This window comes from Cyprinus carpio, chromosome B3, assembly GCF_018340385.1.
Source record: "Cyprinus carpio isolate SPL01 chromosome B3, ASM1834038v1, whole genome shotgun sequence".
Lineage (NCBI taxonomy): Eukaryota > Metazoa > Chordata > Actinopteri > Cypriniformes > Cyprinidae > Cyprinus > Cyprinus carpio.
The window spans coordinates 45,270,922-45,290,928 of record NC_056599.1 but is presented as its reverse complement, the minus strand read 5'-3'; the positions used below and the strand labels follow the sequence as shown (position 1 = coordinate 45,290,928).

General features: G+C 36.3%; 1 long non-coding RNA gene across 2 annotated transcripts; it reads left to right on the top strand.

Annotated features, from left to right (window-relative positions):
* The first annotated feature begins 14,788 nt into the window (after positions 1 to 14,788).
* Positions 14,789 to 16,468, top strand: LOC122136666. 2 transcript variants are annotated; one of them, XR_006154303.1, is made up of 5 exons: positions 14,789 to 15,166; positions 15,251 to 15,283; positions 15,381 to 15,770; positions 15,851 to 15,973; positions 16,050 to 16,468. It is a non-coding gene; the product is annotated as an uncharacterized LOC122136666 (long non-coding RNA). The 2 variants fall into 2 exon arrangements; XR_006154302.1 differs by having other exon boundaries at positions 14,789 to 15,770.
* Positions 16,469 to 20,007: the final 3,539 nt, after the last annotated feature.

The window sequence follows — 20,007 nt, the reverse complement described above, 5'->3', positions numbered from 1 at the left end:
AGATCGGATCTGTTCTATGACGGTGTAAACAGGAAAAAAACGCATGCATTCGGTTATTTCGAGATCGGTTTCAGGCCTCATTCATATGTGGAAATAAATCAGATATAAATCAGATACGTGCCAATGGGACTGTCATGTAAACAGGCAGATCTGATTTTCTGAGGCATTGCGTTCTGTACGTCATTAAAACTGCAACAATTTGGTACTTCTTCACGGTTTAATGACATCATATGTGACCTGTGCTGGCAAAATGAGTGTAAATTTGTTTTGAGCAAAAAAGGGAAAATTGCTCCAAGTAGTAATTAAACATCTAAAATGATCTTTATTTGTACATTTTTTGAGAGGATTAACATTACAGTAGCTACCTTTTCTCCGCACGTGCTTACTGTGAGCCGAAGTGTGTGCACATAACGGCGCTTCTGATGGCACACGATCCTGATAAATACACACATATACAGAATTACAGTATTTCAGAATTCATGCAAACATAATCTGCTCTGTCTTAAGTGAATGCTTAGGGAACTGTTGGGGGAAAACATCTTGATGTGTAACATTATATTAGAGCCATGCATTACAGTATAGGACGTCTGTATCATTATCATAGTGTTAATCTAACAACAAAAGAAAAGAGCGAATCACTCGCTGCACTTCATTGAACTGCTTTTGTAGTTTGAATAATCAATTTATTTGTAATGAACACACTTAAGTTATTTTTAAATTTGATTATTCTTTTTTCGTAGATGAAATATTTGTTTCTTTCTAGGCTATTTGTTCTACTGTTTTTTTGTTTTTGCATATGTTCTTATTTATAATAGCAAAGATAAAAAAAAAATGGATTTTGATTATAAATATAGTGATTAATAATAAGAAAAGACAGAAGACTTCACATATTGACTTAAAATGGGTGTGACTCATTTTTTATCCGATTCCAACAAATCATAAATAATTTTGTAGGTCTTTTAATGGAGAATTTCTTTTTTATTTTTATTTTAATTGCGCATTGTGACTCGTTTTGGCAGCACAAGTCACATTATTCTCATGAGGAAGCACACGTGGAGGCAGTAAATGAAAACAACGCATGCGCGATGTTTCAGATGGTGTAGCAAGTGTAAACACATGAATCAGATATGGGTCACAATTGAAAGAACGTGTAAACGGACAGCCAAAAAAATCGGATATAGGTAACAAATCAGAATTGGGCATCAAGACCTGCAGTGTAAACGAGGCCAAATTCACCTTTGCATCAAGTAGTATAATAGAGTTTAAAGCAACACCAAATGGAAATTTCTTAAAACATTTAATAATGGTGCCAGGAAAATGAACTTCAGCATCTTCAGACAGGTAACTTTCACAGACAGTTTTCAAGTTTCTTGAGGTTAACATGTAGTAATATCATCTACTAATCTCATTTATAGGGCTTCACTTAATTACCCCAGGAATAAAGTCATTTGTAAAATTAAGCTGAAATAAATATAACCCACAAGTAACATTTGTGATAGCTAGAATGTCAAAACACTGTTATGCAAATTCACACACACGGTCTTAGGCAGTGGGACAGTGGTTGGTGGGTGCCACCTCTGGGGACCACTGCAGCGCCGAGATCCCGTCGATTAGCCTGAGCTGCGATATCCCCAGTTACCCTGTGCAGCCGCGAGGAGGCCCGACAGGAGTCTTGGTGATGGAGACGCTGTGCACTGGCAGAGGAAAAACAGGGTTAAATATTCTTAATTCATCCTTCCACAATGTTAAGCCTTAAAAGGTTTTAAAACAGAGCAGAAAGTCTTAAGTTCATCAAGGCAATAAATGTACATGCACTGCCAAAAAATTACTTCCTGAGTCCCAATACAAATACTGAATATAAATATTAAATCAAGATACATTTATTTGAGATGCAAAATGAATAAACTGTCTTGTTTATACTTAACAAGAACAATATCTGTCACTGGGGTATGAAAATTATTTTTCTATTGGTATGAAGATTTTTCTGAGCACACAAGCAGATATTTGTTCTTGTGGGAGGAATTAACCAAAATTGCACGTCTGCATTATCCTTGCCCTTTATTTCAGCACTCACACTATAATTTTTTATAAGGTGACTAGGTCAGTTTTTATAAGGGGACTTCCTTGGCACAGTTTTACTGATAGCCAGGTTAACGTTAGATAATGGCAGTGACCGTTAACATAAGCGTTTACAGGCTAGCGCGACCTATCTAGCATTTAAATACTTGAATAGCATTAACGTCATATCATTTTAATGAACAGACACGCAGATTAGAAGTTATTATAACGTTAATTTTGACATTAGCGGTATAGCGGTATAACATGGTGCCCTTTTACAGCTAACGATTTTCCTTGGAAATCCAAGAACTTAATATTATATAGACTGATTGAACGGATATTATGAAAGGAAAAAAATATTTTCTCGCTCTGAATGTTGTAAAAAAAAAAGTTGTATTTATGACTAAGGCGTCACGTTAAATGAATCGCCTCAGTATGCGAGTGACGTTCAAGTTAACGTTTCCCGCTCAGAGTTTAGGCTAAGCTAACTGGCTCTGCTCCGGGCGCTCAATGCCAATATGAACGAGGATTTTATATGTTTTATGTTTTAAATTTGCGAAATGAATGTGAGGAAAAATAATTTACACTTTGAAACTGTAAAACTAAAATGAATTAATGTTTGGATTTGAATTTTAGGAAAGCTGCTGCTTGGTAGGCCTAATGTAGTTCCTGGTGCCAGTTTTGGTTGTCTGTCAAGTCTTCGCTGACACTGGTAAGTTGTTGATGCAATATAATGTAGATAACATTGAATAAATACATTTTCGCCAGGTAAGATACTGATAATTAATCACTCAAACCCCTTTATCTAAACCTCTAACCGCCGGACTCGCGTGTCCTCCATGTCTGTCGTTTTTTAACACTTTTCACTCGTGTTTGTAGTTCTAACCGAATCCTCGTCCAACCCTCGACGGGCAATATTAGCCGTTAGTGTGTGTGTGTGTGTGTGTGTGTGTTTTCTGTTTGTAAAGTACTTCTTTTACTTCATTAGGAATTACATATTTATATGGTAACATCCAAATGCTGCACCAAGATATACAGTGAGGTTTAAGCCATTTTGATTTACATGGAGGACTGGATCCGACATTAAGAGAGTTTATTATAAAACTGTTATTAAAACGCTTGTCAAAAATGGAGAGACCATTTACAAAAAGTTGGAGATTTTGTTGGCTTGTATTATTAATAATTACATCAGAGAATTTGGTTAAAATTATTATGCCACTAGGAATAGCCTTGATTACTTTAAATTCTTTTTCATTTACAAAAAAGCCATATTTTTAAATAAAATTAGGGTAAGTGTATAATTTTCCATTCTTGTCAATAAGCTGGTTTACAATTAATATGTTATGCCGAGCCCAATTCTCCATATACAATGACTTGTTAATATGAGTGATATTACCATTGTTCCATTTACACACACATTTACTTGAAATATTTCACTTTATGTGTAATGGATCAATGTAATATACAAGTTTTCACTTTTTACCTTGAATTATTGAAATTTATGAACTTTTTGACTATATTCTAATTTTTTATCCCACACAGAGAGAGAGAGAGTTTAAGACACACGCATCAGCATGTCACAAAGTTGATTCATGATAATTAGGTTTCTGTTTATTCTCTCTCTCTCTCTCTCTCTCTCTCTCTCAAGCAGGGATGTCATATAAACACAGGCACACACACACATAACAGGGTCTTTCTCATATACATGCAGCTCACGAAATGCAAAACAAGCACACTCACTCAGTTCAGGAAATGCAGAATCAGCAGGGGTGTCAGTCACACACTCAACTGGGTCTGGTCAGCACTCTTTATTTATTACTATGTTTTGTCTCACCAGGATATGCCAGGTGATGGACTGGAGCAAACAATGGCCGTCTTAATCAGTGAGACAGACACCAGGGTTCTCATTGAGGGCACAGAGGTCCTCAGAAACATGCCCTCAACCGCAGCTGCTGTAGCAATGCTATTTGGACTGACATATGTGCTAAACGTCGAGTATCCAAAAGAACTGAAAATCACTTTTGAGTTTTTTCAGAAAGTTTTAATGGAACTTGACACAAGAAAAATGACCCCTAAGATATGTCGCCTCTGCACTCTGCTGCATAGTCAGTGACTGACTGACAGCCTCCATTCAGTGCTTTGATGAACACACACACACAGGCACACAGGATGGCAGAAATGCTTTCACCCCAGTCTCCACTACATCGTATTAGTAGTTCAGTAGTTGTTTGTTGTTTACTGGATGTGGCAATATCTATGTTTTTTGTATTTGATTTACATTTATTTCTTCTGCCAAAAATTTTAATTCCTGAGAGAAGCAGACCAATTGTTTTTAGGTATTTGTTCTTATTTCTTATTCTTGTTCTTATTTGTTCTTATGATATATTCACATTTTAATACTGCTTTATGGAATTCAACTTGAAATGAACTGATCACTTGATCACTCTCAATTACATTTGCATTTGTAAAAACAATGTTTGTTTGTTTTGCCAAAAAAAAGTCTAATCTTATCAAAAAAACAGTGATGGGTTGTTTTCATACAAGATTGAATAAATCTTTAAAAAGAAAGTTTGATCTGACTCATTTTAAAAATGTATATATATATATAGATACCTATATATATATATATATATATATATCTATATATATATATATATATTTTATATATATAAAATTATTATGAACTATATAAAGATAATTTTTTTTTTTTTAGATTATGCCAATTGTGAAGCCTTTTATATTACTTGCAATGAATACATATTTCAGATTGAAGAAAATTCAATTTAGATAAATGCTTTTAAAAACCTTTTTTTTTTATTTAAGCCAATTTAAAATATTGATTTACACCAAATTCAGAAAAGAGTTTGCATGAAATGCAGAAAATTAGTTTGAACTGAATGGTTTCTGAACATTAGGTCAATGTAAAATCTTTATTGTGAATGGTTACTTCAATTTTATTAAGTTAATCCAATGTTTCACTTTTTACAGTGTAGCTATGCACTTCCACTTCTCTCTAGCTACTGCTATGCACTTTTTCACATCACAACACCCGCACACACCTATTCACATATTAACCAGCTAACAAGCTTAAACAATGGGAATCTGAGAACATGAACTGATTTGCAGAGTCTTGACCTGTTAAACTGTCTCACAGGTAATCATGCTCTTGAAGAGCAGGTGCACAGTTGTCTGGTGCTGACACAGCTGCAGCCAGATTGTCCCGCACATCCTCTCCTGTGCTGGCTTCTGTGTTTTGGGGCTCAGGTGGGTCATTGACAGGATCCTCCACAACCTCTGGATCAACAATGTTCCCGTTCTGAAGACGGAGGTTGTGGAGCACCGCACAGAATGCAACAACATCTGGCACAAAGGCAGGACTCACTTCCAGGGCCTTGATGAAGATTGAGCGCCAGCGTGTCTTCAGCATCCCAAAGGCTCTCTCAACAATGTTACGTGCACGAGCATGCTTGGAGTTGAAGCGAGACTGTACAGGATTCTGTATGGTGTGATGAGGCAGATGGGCGCACACTCAAACAGGGATAACCACCATCTCCAAGGATGCATTTCCCGCAGGTGGATAAAGGCGGCCAGTGTAAACGGGGCTGTTCTTCAGCACCCTGGCATTTTGCACAGACCCGGGATATCCAACAAAAATGTCGACGAACTTCCCCTTGTGGTCAGTGATGGCCTGCAGCTGGACTGAGTGGAACAGCTTTCTGTTAAAGTAGCATAGGGCTTCACTTGCTGGTGACTTGATCCGGATGTGGCATCTATCTATTGCACCAGCTACAATGTAGAAAACTGGAGACCCAGCCAGCTGGGCAAAAGGTCCCACTGCCTCCAGGTCATCCAGGGTTTGGGAAAGCAATCACCCTCCTCAAAATACAGATGACTGCCCTGCTGATTCTGTGCACAATGTCATGCACCGTGGACTTTGGGATGTCAAAGGCCAGAGACACCACATGATATGATGCTGCATGGGCCAGCCAGTACAGAAACACCAGCATCTCGATATCCTTTTCCCAGCCATGATCAGAATCTGACCTCAAAGCAGTGATGAGGGACATGATGGACTGTCATGTAAGCCGGAGGTTGGGACGAAGGTCAGATCCATCTTCGAAATACAATTGAATTATTGCTAAATAATTCATTATTTTCATTAATAAACGAATTGTTAAACAAATTGATAAAGTCATTATTTTTATTTTCTTAATTTTATGTGTTTAGTGTTTATATTATTCTAATTAATATCACGTTGAAGTGGTTAAGGCTTACTGTATCATATGGCCAAAGCAATTTGCATTTTCAGCAACAGAAATGGTATTTCATGCAGACATTGATAAGGGCTATGACAACTGATACAGTAAGCATTAATCATTCCGATGTAATCTGTTGAGTCATATAAACATAAAATAATATAAAATGTCTACATTCACTATGAAAATTATACTGAAACTCAGTATGGTAAACAACTAAAATAAAATGTGGCCATATAATTGATTTTTGTATATTTATTATATTATAGATACAGCGATTTGCATTAAACTGTAAGCGTTCACACCACAAATAAAGAAAAAAATCATAGATGGAAATGTTATCTGCGGCAGCTCGTTAATACTTGGCCACTTGTTTGTATGTATTAAGCTTATTCATTTATTTGATCTCTTGCATCCTTGTTCAACATCTCTAAGAGTAAGGAATATTCATCTTGATTCATTAAAGTCAAGTTATTTATTTTTATAGCATTCACAATACACATAGTTTCAAAGCAACTTTATAGTAAGTTATTCTATTACCTCTAAAATGGCTTAATATATAATGATAAATCATCCACTGTTTAGAGATCTATCCATAGTGTATTCTCCCTTACAAATGTAGCCATGGTTTTGCTATTCTAGCCATAGTTCAACTGTGTAAATTCTAATAAAATTGTTTTATTTGAATGGTAATAAATACGCTAAAAACATGGTTGCTACACGTTTACTATAATAAAACCATGTTTAATTTTCGGAAGTTATTTAGCAGTTATATCAGCACCACTTTAGTGAAGGAGACTGAATAATATGTAATGAATATCTGAAGCCTCTCAAGACACACAACAGAATGATTTCTTTTCATTGAAAGAGATTTACATATTAGTCGGTTTTATTCTAAGGGTATGTAAGATGCTTTTCAAAAAAATATGAATGTAAAATGGTCTGCTTTTTCTGTGGTGATTAGCACTTGTTTACACTGTGTGCTCTCAGAGCGTGTCCTAAAAGGTAGTTTTAGGTTAAATGTTTACAAACCTATTTTTACATCCTATATTTAACAGTAATCTTTGATTGTGGTATACTAGTTTGTGTCTATTTTTCTTTACAAATATATTCCCCACCTCTTGTAATGTTTCAGACGTCTCTATTGTCAATTCTCATGTGGACTCCAATACCTGTTTTTTGAGCGAAACTTTTTCCACACTGTTGGCAGGTGTAAGGCTTCTCTCCAGTGTGACTTTTCACATGGACTGAAAGGCTTTTTTTTTTTTTTTTTTTGAGAAAAACTCTTTCCACACTGTTGGCAAGTGTAAGGTTTCTTTCCATTGTGAACTCTCATGTGGACTTTAAGGTTTCCTTTTCGATTGAAACTCTTTCCACAGTGATGGCAGGTAAAAACGCTCTTAGATTCAGTCTGCTGGACACTTTTTTTGAGTGGAGCAATTTCTAATCTGTGTGGATTTCTCTTCAATTTTGAAATCACAATCTTTTTCAATATGCTCTTTCTCATTCAAATCCTTCAGCTCTTGACTCTCCTCAGTCAGGTCTAAAGTGAAAAAACACAATATAAAACCAGTTTAATGGCACAAAGAAACAGGCATCAAAAACAAGAGGACATCAAAATTTACTGAAAAAGGTGTTTTCTGTTATATCAGAAACTCTTTGCTTTTAAACTTTCAACCTGGTAGTTATCAAATGCTTTGTGAATCAGCTTGACCAAAGGAGAGCTGGTTTATTTTCCAGCACAAATACAGGCACAACATTCAAAAAAATCGCGTCCTGTATTGATTTGATATGGAACGCGTAATTTTTCCTTTAAATATGGCACAATTCTGTATTTTAAGGGATGGGTGGCGACACTGTTTGTTTCTGCACTCTTCCATATTTAGCAAATAAGTAAAATCTTTGTCTAAAATAAATTTTTTTTTTTGTACATTTTTACATATATGTGTGTATGTTTTGTGGGGAATGTGGCTGTCACTGTATGATTACCATCTGTAATACTGATAATTAGCGTGTGATTACTTGCTGTATGACAGCTATCATTGTGAATGCAGTCTATGGTCAGTTATTAGTGTTATTAGTGCTATTTGTATAATTACCATCTGTATGGACGAACATACAGATGGTAATTATACAGGCTGGGGTGTGAAGAGAGGTGGCGAAGCAAAACCCTACGGAGCTTTTATCTTAATTTCATTATTGGCAAATACCCATCTTAATTTAGAATTTATCTTAATTTAATTTAAGAAAGACTCATTTTTATTGGCGCGTTGGCCTATTTATAGGCTAATTGTATGCCTAGGCCTATTTAGAGTGCTGACCTCCAAGTGGCCTATAGCCTACGTTAGTAATGAATAAATTATGTTAAAACATGTATAAATGACTGATTCTTGACAAAAGGCAAAAGAGCTGTGTGCATGCGCACATTTGAAAAATGTTGGGCTGTAAACGAGTTTGGGCTTTTAAAAAGCTGTCAATCAAAATGTACTTGTTGGGCTCGGGCCGAAGTCTGTTGGGCTTGGGTCCTGTCGGACCTAACTTTTAAGGCCCGATTACAGCTCTACATTATAGTCTTGACGTCATTGAATTTCAGTCATACCATAGGAATGAATGGAAAGTGTCATCAGCTTAATCCCATTCACAGCATTTTTTGATGGTAAACTCAAAAATAGTTCAATACAAAAGTATATCTTTGTTTTGCACTAGGTTATATATTAAGCAATCATCTATATTCTGACTGGATGAAAATAAACATTTTATTTTAAGGGAACTTTCAGTCTTGTGTCTGACATTTAATTACACTTTTTTTAACAGCCAGCAGCAATTCTGGTAATCATGGCATGTAAAGTTAATGTGTGATGAAATCAAGTGCATGAGACATTGCAGTTACGTTGCCAGTAAGTCATATATTTTATGAATAGAGTACATATCTTGGTAATACTATGACGTTAAGAGGACGTACTGACGATGTTGTGAGTAGATAATTTAATGCATAGACATGTATACGTAGATGCCTCATTAGCGACTTTTTATAGACACTTTTTGTGCTGACGTTACGTGTCTGCGCTAGCTGGAGGCAAAACAAAGGGAAAACTGGAGGCAGTAAATTCAAACCAGCACAGATTTGACTACAAAAGGAGCTTAAAATTTCATGTTGCGAACCAGAATCGATGTAATACAGGCTCTAGTTTGACGTTTTAACTCATACCTGCTGCCACGCGATAAAATTAGCAGATTGGACAGAAACGATCGTCAAAAATGCTTGCGTTTACAGCGAACACTATTTATAAGAAAAGGGTAAATAAAGTATTGTCTTTTGTTGTAATGGATTACGGTTTGTGTTACGCATTGTTACTTTTTTTATGCATCTCACGATTATGTCATGCATAAAATAATGTCTATGTGCATGTGACAATTTATATAATCATCTGTAATTGTATTCACATTGTGATTGATTGTCACTGGAATTTTTAAGAACTTGGTAAGAAAGAATAATAAAATATAAAGTAAAAAATTAGCAGTTTCTGGAATTTTTATTTCTAGAAAATATTCACATACTTTAAATGTACTGTATCAGAGCCGTTGAGAATCAGAGTTGCGACACGCTTTGATCTCACCGCCATATGGTCACAAGGTTCATGGAGCTCTCAGTAGTTCCAAACAACTCTGCGCTGTCAATATGTTTGAATATGTTTAAGTAGGATAGGCAGCAGTTTCACTATATTTGCAGCAATTTCTAGTGGTTATTAACACATCATGTGCAATGATTGTGTATTGACGCTGACTACGTTTTACAATCGCATTTTATTCTGGGGAGTAATGAAGAGACAGCATTTACATTTTTTTATAAGAGAAAGATTGCAGAAAGACTAGACACTTAAAAATATGATAACTAGCATTTGGTTATGAACGCTATTAAGGTGTTTCTCGCGTTATCTTAGTGCAAATATAGCATAACTGCCTATTATCTAAAAATAAACAAACTATGACACATTTCATAAAATCCAACTACTGGCCAGATTTCCGAGAGATAAACTAATGTCAAATGCCAAAAACTGCTGTAATTTCCTCAACTTTCTGGCGAGTGTGATTGAGAAGCACTGAAATGAATGGGCTTCAATGCTGGAACTGTTGGTTGTTAGGAATTATGGAGTTGTTAAGTGGTGACGTAAGAAGAGCTGTTTCCGGGTCCAAGCCTCAACTCGCTTCACTTGAGAATACTATCTCAGCAGCCGTTTATGAGCACTATTTATTTATATTAAACATTTAAGTTAAACCTTTTCAAACTTATGGTGTACAATACAGTCTCCATGTTCACAGCGTCCCAAACACAAATAATGTTTATATTTCTTTATTTATATTTATATTTTCATTGTCTGGCTATCGGGTTATGGAGTAAAAGGTTAGGATTATCATTTTTTTGGTAGTATTATACCACAATTTGAGTGTATATTAGCAACTTTGGTTGTTTTCTTGTGGTATATAATAGAGCGTTTGGACACGGAAGCGGTGACGCGTGACATCAGACTTAACAACCCCATTGGCTGCTCCATGACAAGCTTTACTTCAGAGTTCAGAAAGAAATTCTGCTGGATTGAAGGCTCACAGAAGCATCCAGTCTCTGTTACCCTTAATATGGAAGTCGTTTGAAACCACCAGGACTCTTCACAGACCTGGGCTCCTGGCCAAACTGAGCAACAGATGGAGAAGGACCTTGTCTAGACTGGTGACCAAGATCCTAATGGTCACTCGGTTTGAGTTACTGTGACTTGTCAGGTTTTACAGTGTAGTTAAGCTCCATGATCATATGTGGAGGACTTAATCGATCTGGGCTTTATGGCAGTGGGGCCAAACTCAATCCTCTCCTCAGTGAAGACACATGAACACACACTTGGAATTTGCAAAAAAGCACCTAAAGGACCCTCAAACTGTGGGAAACAATATTCTCTGGTTTGATGAACCACAATTCCAAACATTATGTTTGGAGGAAATCAGGCACTGCTCGTCACCTGCAGAGTACCATCCCAAAAGTAAAGTGTGCTGGTAGCAGCCTCATGCTGTGGGGCTGTTCTTCAGCAGCAGGGACTGAGGGACTCAGAGTAGAAGAAAATATTGAGATAGCATTAATGAAAACCCAGTCCAGAGCATTCAGAACCTCAGACTGGGCAGAAGGTTCACCTTCCAACAGGACTCAGCAAGAGCGGCTTATAGACAACTCTGTGAATGTCCTTGAGTGGCCCAGCTCAATCCTGGGTTTGAACCCAATCAAATATTTCTGGAGTAACCTGAAAATGTGTGTCTGTCCCCATCCAACCTGAAAGAGCTTGAGAGGTGAAGTGGTGAGGAGAAGAATGGCAGATAATTGCCAAATGATGATGAGCAAAGTTTGTTGCATCAAACAAAAAAAGACTTGAGATTGTAAAGGTGCTTCAGCTAAATATTTAGTTAAGGGTATGAATACTTATGCAATGCACTTATTTCAGGTTTTTTTCTTCTTTTTAATAAATTTAAGTAGTTGTTACAAATCATTTTTTTTCTTTGTAAATATGGTGTGTAGATTGATGTGGGAAAAAAACTAATTTAAAGCAGTTTAACACAAAATAAGGCAGGAAAATGTGAAAAAAAAATTAAGGGGTCTGAATACTTTTGCAAGGCACTGTATATACATCTTCAAATAATATATCCATCACATTGAATGTTTTACTTTTTTGTCACTCAACCTGAGGTAATCCTGTCAGATCGTCCATCCATTGTGAGCGTGTCGGTCAGTCTGGTTTCCTCCATTAAAGTTACATTTTTCAAAACAATTGCAGTCCCAGACAGCTAGTGACCTTACATATGCAGGGAAAACCAGATTTCTTCCAGTCATAGTTAAAAAAAACAATATAACTAACTTCATAGCTAGCATTAGTCTTTCTGCCTCCACCTAAGCTCTGTCCACAGAAAAACATCACAATGTTTACTAACAGAAAAAGGGTCTATGGGTGCTATACATAAGCCGTCCGCCATATTGTAGTGGTCAACATGACGTCATTCACCATAGTAATCACTGAATATTCAAACGATGCTGTGATCCTGCACAGAATGCTTATGGCAGTGGTTAATTTTAGTGTTTATGGAGTTTTATGAGAACTGCACATTTTAGATGTCTCCCTATTCAAACACACCTGATTCAACTCATCAGGTCATTAGTGAATACTCCAAGACCTCAAATGTGTGTGTCAGATAAGAGACACCAAAACCGTGCAGTATTGAGGGTTCTCCAGGACCAGGATTGGGAACCACTGGCTTAAGGAAAGGGAAAAGGAAAGGACGTGACGTGTGGCCAAGTATGGTGTCTCATACTTGAAATTTGTGCTCTGCATTTAACCAATCCAATACTCCATCCCAAAATGAAAATTTTGTCATTATTCATTTACCCCCATGTCGTTCCAAACCCATAAAGTTTCGTTCATCTTCGAAACACAATTTAAGATATTTTGGATGAAAACCGGTAGCCTTGAGACTGTCCCATTGACTGCCAAATAAATAACAGTGTCAAGATCCAGGAAAGTATGAAAAGCATCGTCAGAATACTCCATCTGCCATCAGTGATTCAACCGTAATGTTATGAAGCAAAGAGAATACTTTTTGTACACAAAGAAAACAAAAATAACGACTTTATTTAACAATTCCTCTTCTCTGTGTTTCTCTAAATCAGTGTAGCGGCATTTTGGCAAATCTGTGTGCGGCAGACACAGAAGAGCGTACGCCGCCTGCGTACTGCTTAGATTTGCCAAAATTGCGCTACACTGAAGAAAATGTTAAATTGACCAGAGTGATTTTGTGTTTTTCTGTGTTCGTGTGAATGATTGTTTCGATGTTTGAAGTGATAATGTTTCTGTGAGGGAAAAGGATGAGAACCATTATCAAATTTTCCTGCTACAATTTTTTTTTATAACATTATTCGCCTTTGTGATTTATCTTTTGCAGATTAAATTAGTTATAGTTAATTTATAATTAAAAATTAAGAACAGATACTACTAAATACTTAATATAATTAGTATATATCGTGAGCTTTGTGGGATATTGTAAATCAATGTAGAAATATAAAGTGATATAGCTATACACGGGAAACAATTTTTTGCTTTGTGATACTCTTTCTATTCAAAGAAGATTTTATGATCACAATTACTGCACATATAAAACTATAACATGTTAAGAATTTAATTATTTGCTCTGAATGTAGTTATAAAATCAAACTATATTTAGATGTTGTGTAGTTATTTACCTGTAATTGTTGAAGAAGATGGGTGTCATCAAATGTCTGTTTTTATGCTTAAATTTTTCGTTGTCATTTGTATTTGCAATATTCTTTTCTATATTTCTAGACAGATATCCTTTATGTTAGTAGTAAGGCAGAATAAAAAATAAAATATGGTTAGTAATGTTAAAAGTGAAGGACAGAAAACAGAATTGCATAAATGTGAGTGCAGTGTTACTGAATGAGTATTTTAAATCGATGTGCTCTGTGTTGATGCTATTTCTTTTTTCACTTTTTTATAGTGAAACAATGATTTACAAAGAGACAACACTTTGTATTTGTAAGGATTTGGTCTCTTCTGCTTCTAATTAGTGATGTGAGAAACGAAGCATTGAATCAGTTGAACCAATTGCTTTGAAAAATGAATTGATGTTTTGAAGCACTTTAAATGTTAGGATGAGTAACCCCCTTGTGACAACATAATACAGATTTACCTAACTAACCAGGTAAAACTTCCAGCAATTACTAAACCTACATTTTCAACTGTAAATGTCTTCCAATGTCTGCATTTACTCTCTCTGTGCAGTTACACCAGACCATTGATTATCTAGACCACTGGTCTCAAACTCAGTTCCTGGAGGGCCACAGCTCTGGACAATTTAGCTCCAACCGGCTCCAAATCAAACCTACTTGGAAGTTTCTAGTGATCCTAAAGACCTTGATTAGCTGGATCAGGTGTGTTTGATTAGGGCTGGAGCAAAACTGTGCAAAGCTGTGGCCCTCCAGGAATTGAGTTTGAGACCAATGATCTAGACCAGGGGTGCCCAACCCTGCTCCTGGCGATCGACTGTCCTGCGTTGTTTAGCTTCAACCCTAATCAAACACACCTGCCTTTAATTTTTAAGTGAGCCTGAAGACCTTAATTAGTTTGCTTCAGGTATGTTTGATTAGGGTTGGAGCTGAACTTTGCAGGACAGTCGATCGCCAGGAGCAGGGTTGGGCACCCCTGTTGTAGTCTAGGAATTGAGTTTGTCACGATCGTCAGCTGGAGTGCTCATGAACTCCAGTAGAGGGCACTCCACTCAGGACTCTTGCATGCGGTGTCCATTTCCATTTCCAACTCCATCTCCCATAATCCCATGCTTAGGGCTAATTACCACCAGGTGTTCCCCATTACCACTCCCCTATATATACTGTGTTTGGACTCTCAATGATTGTGAAGTCTTGTTCTAGCCCAGTCTGTCAATTTTATGTGGTTCACCTTGTGTTTGTTCCTCCCGTGTCTGACTTTGGACTGTTTATACTGCGTGTGATTCTCTGCTGCCTGCCCGACCTCTGCCTGGTATTGTTGCTGTTTCTGGATATCCCTTGACACACTTGATGCTGTTCCTGATTTCTGCCTGTCTGGCCATTCTTTAATAAACTACTGCATATGGATCCGAACATCTCTGACTCTGCATTACACCCAGTTATGTGTCGAGATGTAACAGGTAGTATAGTCATAAACAACTGAATTTTAGTATTTACTGAGTTTATTAATGTCTAATTTTGCTCGTCTACACAACTCATCCAGGCAAAATAGCCCCAGTTGGCTGTCTAGGCAAAGCAGGTAAAATGTTCACAAATTATTGAAGTGTGCTATATTTATTTTCCATTGTCTAATTTTAACTTTTTCCACAATTTATCTGACCAGAGCAGCCCCCATTTGGCTCTCCAGTCAAAGCAGGTAGTACATCCACAAATGGTTTGCTCTACTATTTATTTTTTGTATTTTATGTATTTATTAATTTTTCATTGTCTAATTTTATACACAATTCGTCCAGGCCAAACAGCCCCCGTTTGAGTATCCAGGCAAAGCAGGTACTACATTCACAAATAACCAAAGTGTGCTATATTTAGCAAGTTTCCTTTTTGTGTAATTTTACTCTTCTACACGATTCATCAATGCCAAGCAGCCCCATTTAGTTGTCCAGACACCGCAGACCCAATTTGGCTCTCCAGACAAAGCAGGTAATGCATCCACTAAAAACTAAACTGTCATTTACTTGCGGAGTTTCCCTCTGTTTAGTCTTAGTAATTTGCACAATTCAGCTAGGCTCAGCAATACCATTTCACCAATCCCACACTCTTCAGAAGAAAGGTTCCATTGTGTTCAAAGTCGTGTCCTCTGCAGACCTTCCTTGACATTCTAAACTTACTCCAGTTTACTAAAGGTAAAGATTATTCATTTTAAACTCGAATTTACTAGATACCCCAAACATTTTGAGGTTTCTCAACATTTCATGCTCTTTAGCGATGGAAGGCAAACCAAAAAACACTGTCCCCCAGTCAGTAGTTGTCTACATCCACAACTAAACTGATACAAGGATCAAAACAGCCATACTTTGAAGCAGAAATGAACACTTCGTACCAGGGAGTAAGTGCAAAAACTGTTAAAAAGTAAAATGCATGCATGTTGAACATTAACTTAATTTAACCCCTCCCCAATGCAGGTGAATGTCAAGGCAAAGGTTCTACAGAAGAGTCAAGGACACAACTTTGTTCAAGATTTCTCCTTAATACCACCCAGATAGCAAGCACAGCACAGAGTGTCGGCACAATCGGTTGGAGTCCGGGTCGGCTGAAATACTGTCTCACGTGGTCTGGCATCTTTTAGTCGGACTAAGTGCATTAATAGTATCTGGCCCTATTATGGCTTAAGGATACGTCCCAGTGCATCTATGAGATGTTTCTTGCATAGTATGGTGAAATACTTGATTGTTTTCTGAATTGTTTAATTTCATCTGTGTGTGCATTAATAATTAATAAATAAATTAAGGTGTTCATGTTAAGATTCACTTTCACAGGTAATTGATGTTCAGAACTCATTAATAAATGGTTCACAGGTGTTCACATTACATTAAGGTTCACATCCACAGGATATTAACATTAATAAATTATTTTTAAATGTTTTTTTAATTTTACGTTTTATTTGTAATTGGTTTTTTAATTTAAGGTTTAATTGTTATTATTTTATCAAGGCATGTTTATGCTGTTATGCTTTTACAGATGCTGTCGATTTATCTTTGTTTTAGTTTTATTTTTTTAAATGTAACAAGATTGGTTACGTAAGATGAGCTGTTGGGATTGTATCACCCTGTTTTAAATTAAACTTGGAATGTTGGTGTTTAACACTTTACAAAAACATGAAAAGTTTTATTGAAAATGTGTTTTATAATAAAGTATTTGATATACTTTTACAACATTTTAATTTCTTTTTTTTTTTAAATAGCTCCTCTTTCATGCATGTATAAACCACAAATGGGCTTCATAAAGTGCAACCAATGTCAAGCTTTATGTATGTTACCCAGTTGGGCCTCATTTAGGTTCCATATGAGATTCAAATGGACTAATTCATATAGGGCCCATGTGGACAAACCTATCTAGGGCCTATATTTATTATTTAGGAATGTTAGCTGGGTGTATGTTTTAATTTAATACAGATTATGAACAATTAGTTTTTCATCCATTTTTTCTTTGGGAAGACTAAGAACTCCAATAGAAATAACAATCATATAAAGAAAATCAAAAAAAGAATGACATTTTAAGCAATGTCTTAGAAACAAATAACCCACTCTAGCCAACTAAATCTCAAATTACTACAGCACTATTGGCATACATCAGAAAATGTATTATGTATATAAATATATAAATGTATTAATACTTTATATTGCTTAGTCTACTTATACCAAATAACACATTGACACTACGTGATCTTATGCAGATTACTGTCCAGCAATATTTTTACTTGGATAAAAACAAAAGATTCAAAAATACATCAACTTTAAATCATCAAACTACAAAAAAGCCCGGAAGGGGATCCCAAATGTTTTCTATCATATACATCCGTTTCTTGGTCTGAAGCATTTTGAAGAGTGGACCATTCAATGTTTATGTAAGCAGTTGCTCGAAGGTGACCCATTTGGGGCAAGGAAGCAGTAGCAATAAGGGGCTAAAATTACAGATTGGCTTACTCTTTATCCGAGCAGTCGAGAAGGCCTACATCGCCCTCATACCCAGAGCCAGATGGGCTGTCGATGAAATGGGGTTTTACCAATAAAATATCCTTGAATGAGGACTGGTCGCATTGGTTGGCCCAGCTCAGTGTGGCCACACTGCAGGAGTCCCAAGTTGTCACTATATGTAGCAGCCACTTTCAGCCTTGGTTGCAAAAGCACTAAAAAATGGCCACAGTTCTCAGGGAAGTGCAGAAATTCAGAATGAATTTGCATCCTTGCTACTTCTACAAAAGATCAAGGCTGAGTTGCATAAGACACCATACACCTACTACACGAAATTTTGATTAGTAATATGCATTGCTAAGGACTTTATTTGAACAACTTCAAAGGCAATTTTCTCAATATTTAGATTTTTTTGCACCCTCACATTCCACATTTTCAAATAGTTGTATCTCAGCCAAATTTACATTGTCATTTAGCAGATGCTTTCATCCAAAACGACTTACAAAACATTGTCTAACAAACCATACATCAATCTAAAGCTTATTTATTCAGCTTTCAGATGATGTATAAATCTCAATTTCAAAAAATTGTCCCTTATGACTGGTTTTGTGGTCCATGGTCACATATAGAACTTGATCATAAGGTTTATTACTTTTGTATATTCCCAATACACTCCAATGCCCCTGTACCAACACACTTTTCTTCCATTAATGGTTCTTTAATGTCCTGTACGGACAACAACAACGTTGCACTTGGAAATGTGGACTTTAGCCCTTTATGAATTATTAAATTAATTATTAAAATTATCCTGACCAGCCCTCAAAACTACACAAAAAGTTAAAATGTCAAATAAATTCAGGTGTTTACTACATGAAAAGTAACAAAATGTATTAAAATAATTTCAATTCATACGTCACATATAAGTCCGCAGCGTACTGCAAGACCATCATACTGCCAAAACATTTCATTGCATTTTACATTAACATTTATGCAGTGCATTGAGAGTTGAAACGTGCAGAGACAATGGGCAGATACGTTACGGATGGTTTTATTCCTTCCGCATGCACTGAAACATAAGCTGTACATTCACATTCTTCCATGAACTAATGGAACTGTTGGGTTTTAGTGCAGCGTTAATGACAGATCATGTCAGGTAAAAGGGAAGCAAAACATTCTGCAGATGATATTAAATGAGGTGTCTACTGACTGTAACAGCTTCAAGTTTAACATACTTTTGTGTTCTATACAGGCCGTTTCACGTTAATTTCCATGCACTGCTTACTGCGCCTATATTAAGACTCTTCGGTGATTCGCAGTCTTTAAGTTCACATAGCCTAATTTGTGCTGTCATTGATTGGGGAAAAACTGTTTACTTATAATAGTATTTGTAACAGTATAGAAAGACTACAAAGTAACCGCAGTTTATCACCACACATCTGCTTTGCGCCACATATGGTTGAGCGAGTACACGTGATTGGCAGCAACCCGGGTTCAAATCCAATCTGCAGTTTTTCCTTCAACCAATTTTCATATGTCTGTGTCCAATGTTCCACTGATGTTCTCTGGATAATTAAGTTGGCTGGTATGCTGGGGGATGTTAATAAAAGGCAATTTCTTAAGCTGTGCCATTATTTCTGCAGATTTCTTGTGATTTATCTCAGAATTTTCAATATGAAATTACTAACTCCTCTGTGTTTTCTAACTTTCGAGCTATCTTACTTTCTGAGTTGTCAGACATTTTAAATATGAAATCAACTACTTGTTTTTGTGATGTTGTTCCTACAAAGCTGCTGAAGGATGTTCTGCCCTCTGTTTTGCCTAGCTTACTTTCTATTATTAACAGTTCTGTAAAGACAGGCATCGTCCCTTCCTGCCTTAAACATGCTGTGGTCCAGCCTTTATTCAGAAAAACAAATCTTGATCCCACTGAATTAAATAATTATAGGACTATTTCAAAACTGCCATTTCTGCACAAAGTTTTGTAAAAGGTTGTATTCAACCAGATTTACTTCTACCTAAATTCTAATGATATTCTGGATCCTTTTCAGTCTCGCTTTAGAGCAAAAAATAGTACTGAGTCAGCTCTTTTAAGAGTAGCAAATGATCTCTTGTTATCTGCAGACACTGGTAACTGTACTATTCTCTTATTATTGGACCTGAGTGCGGTTATGTTTGATTGATTTTTCACTGTTCTTAATATTGTTTTTATATTAATGGTTGGCTTTTGTGGTACTGCATTAGACTGCTTTGCATCGTATCTCACAAATAGGAGTTTTTCTGTGGAAATTGGTGATTTTTTTATCAAGCTCAGTTCCCATCACTTATTGGGTACCCCATGGCTCTATTTTGGGTCCAATTTTATTCTCCCTGTATTTGCTCCCTCTTCGTTTTATGTTTGAGAAAGTTTCATACCACATTTATGCAGATGACAGAGCTTTATTTTCCTCTA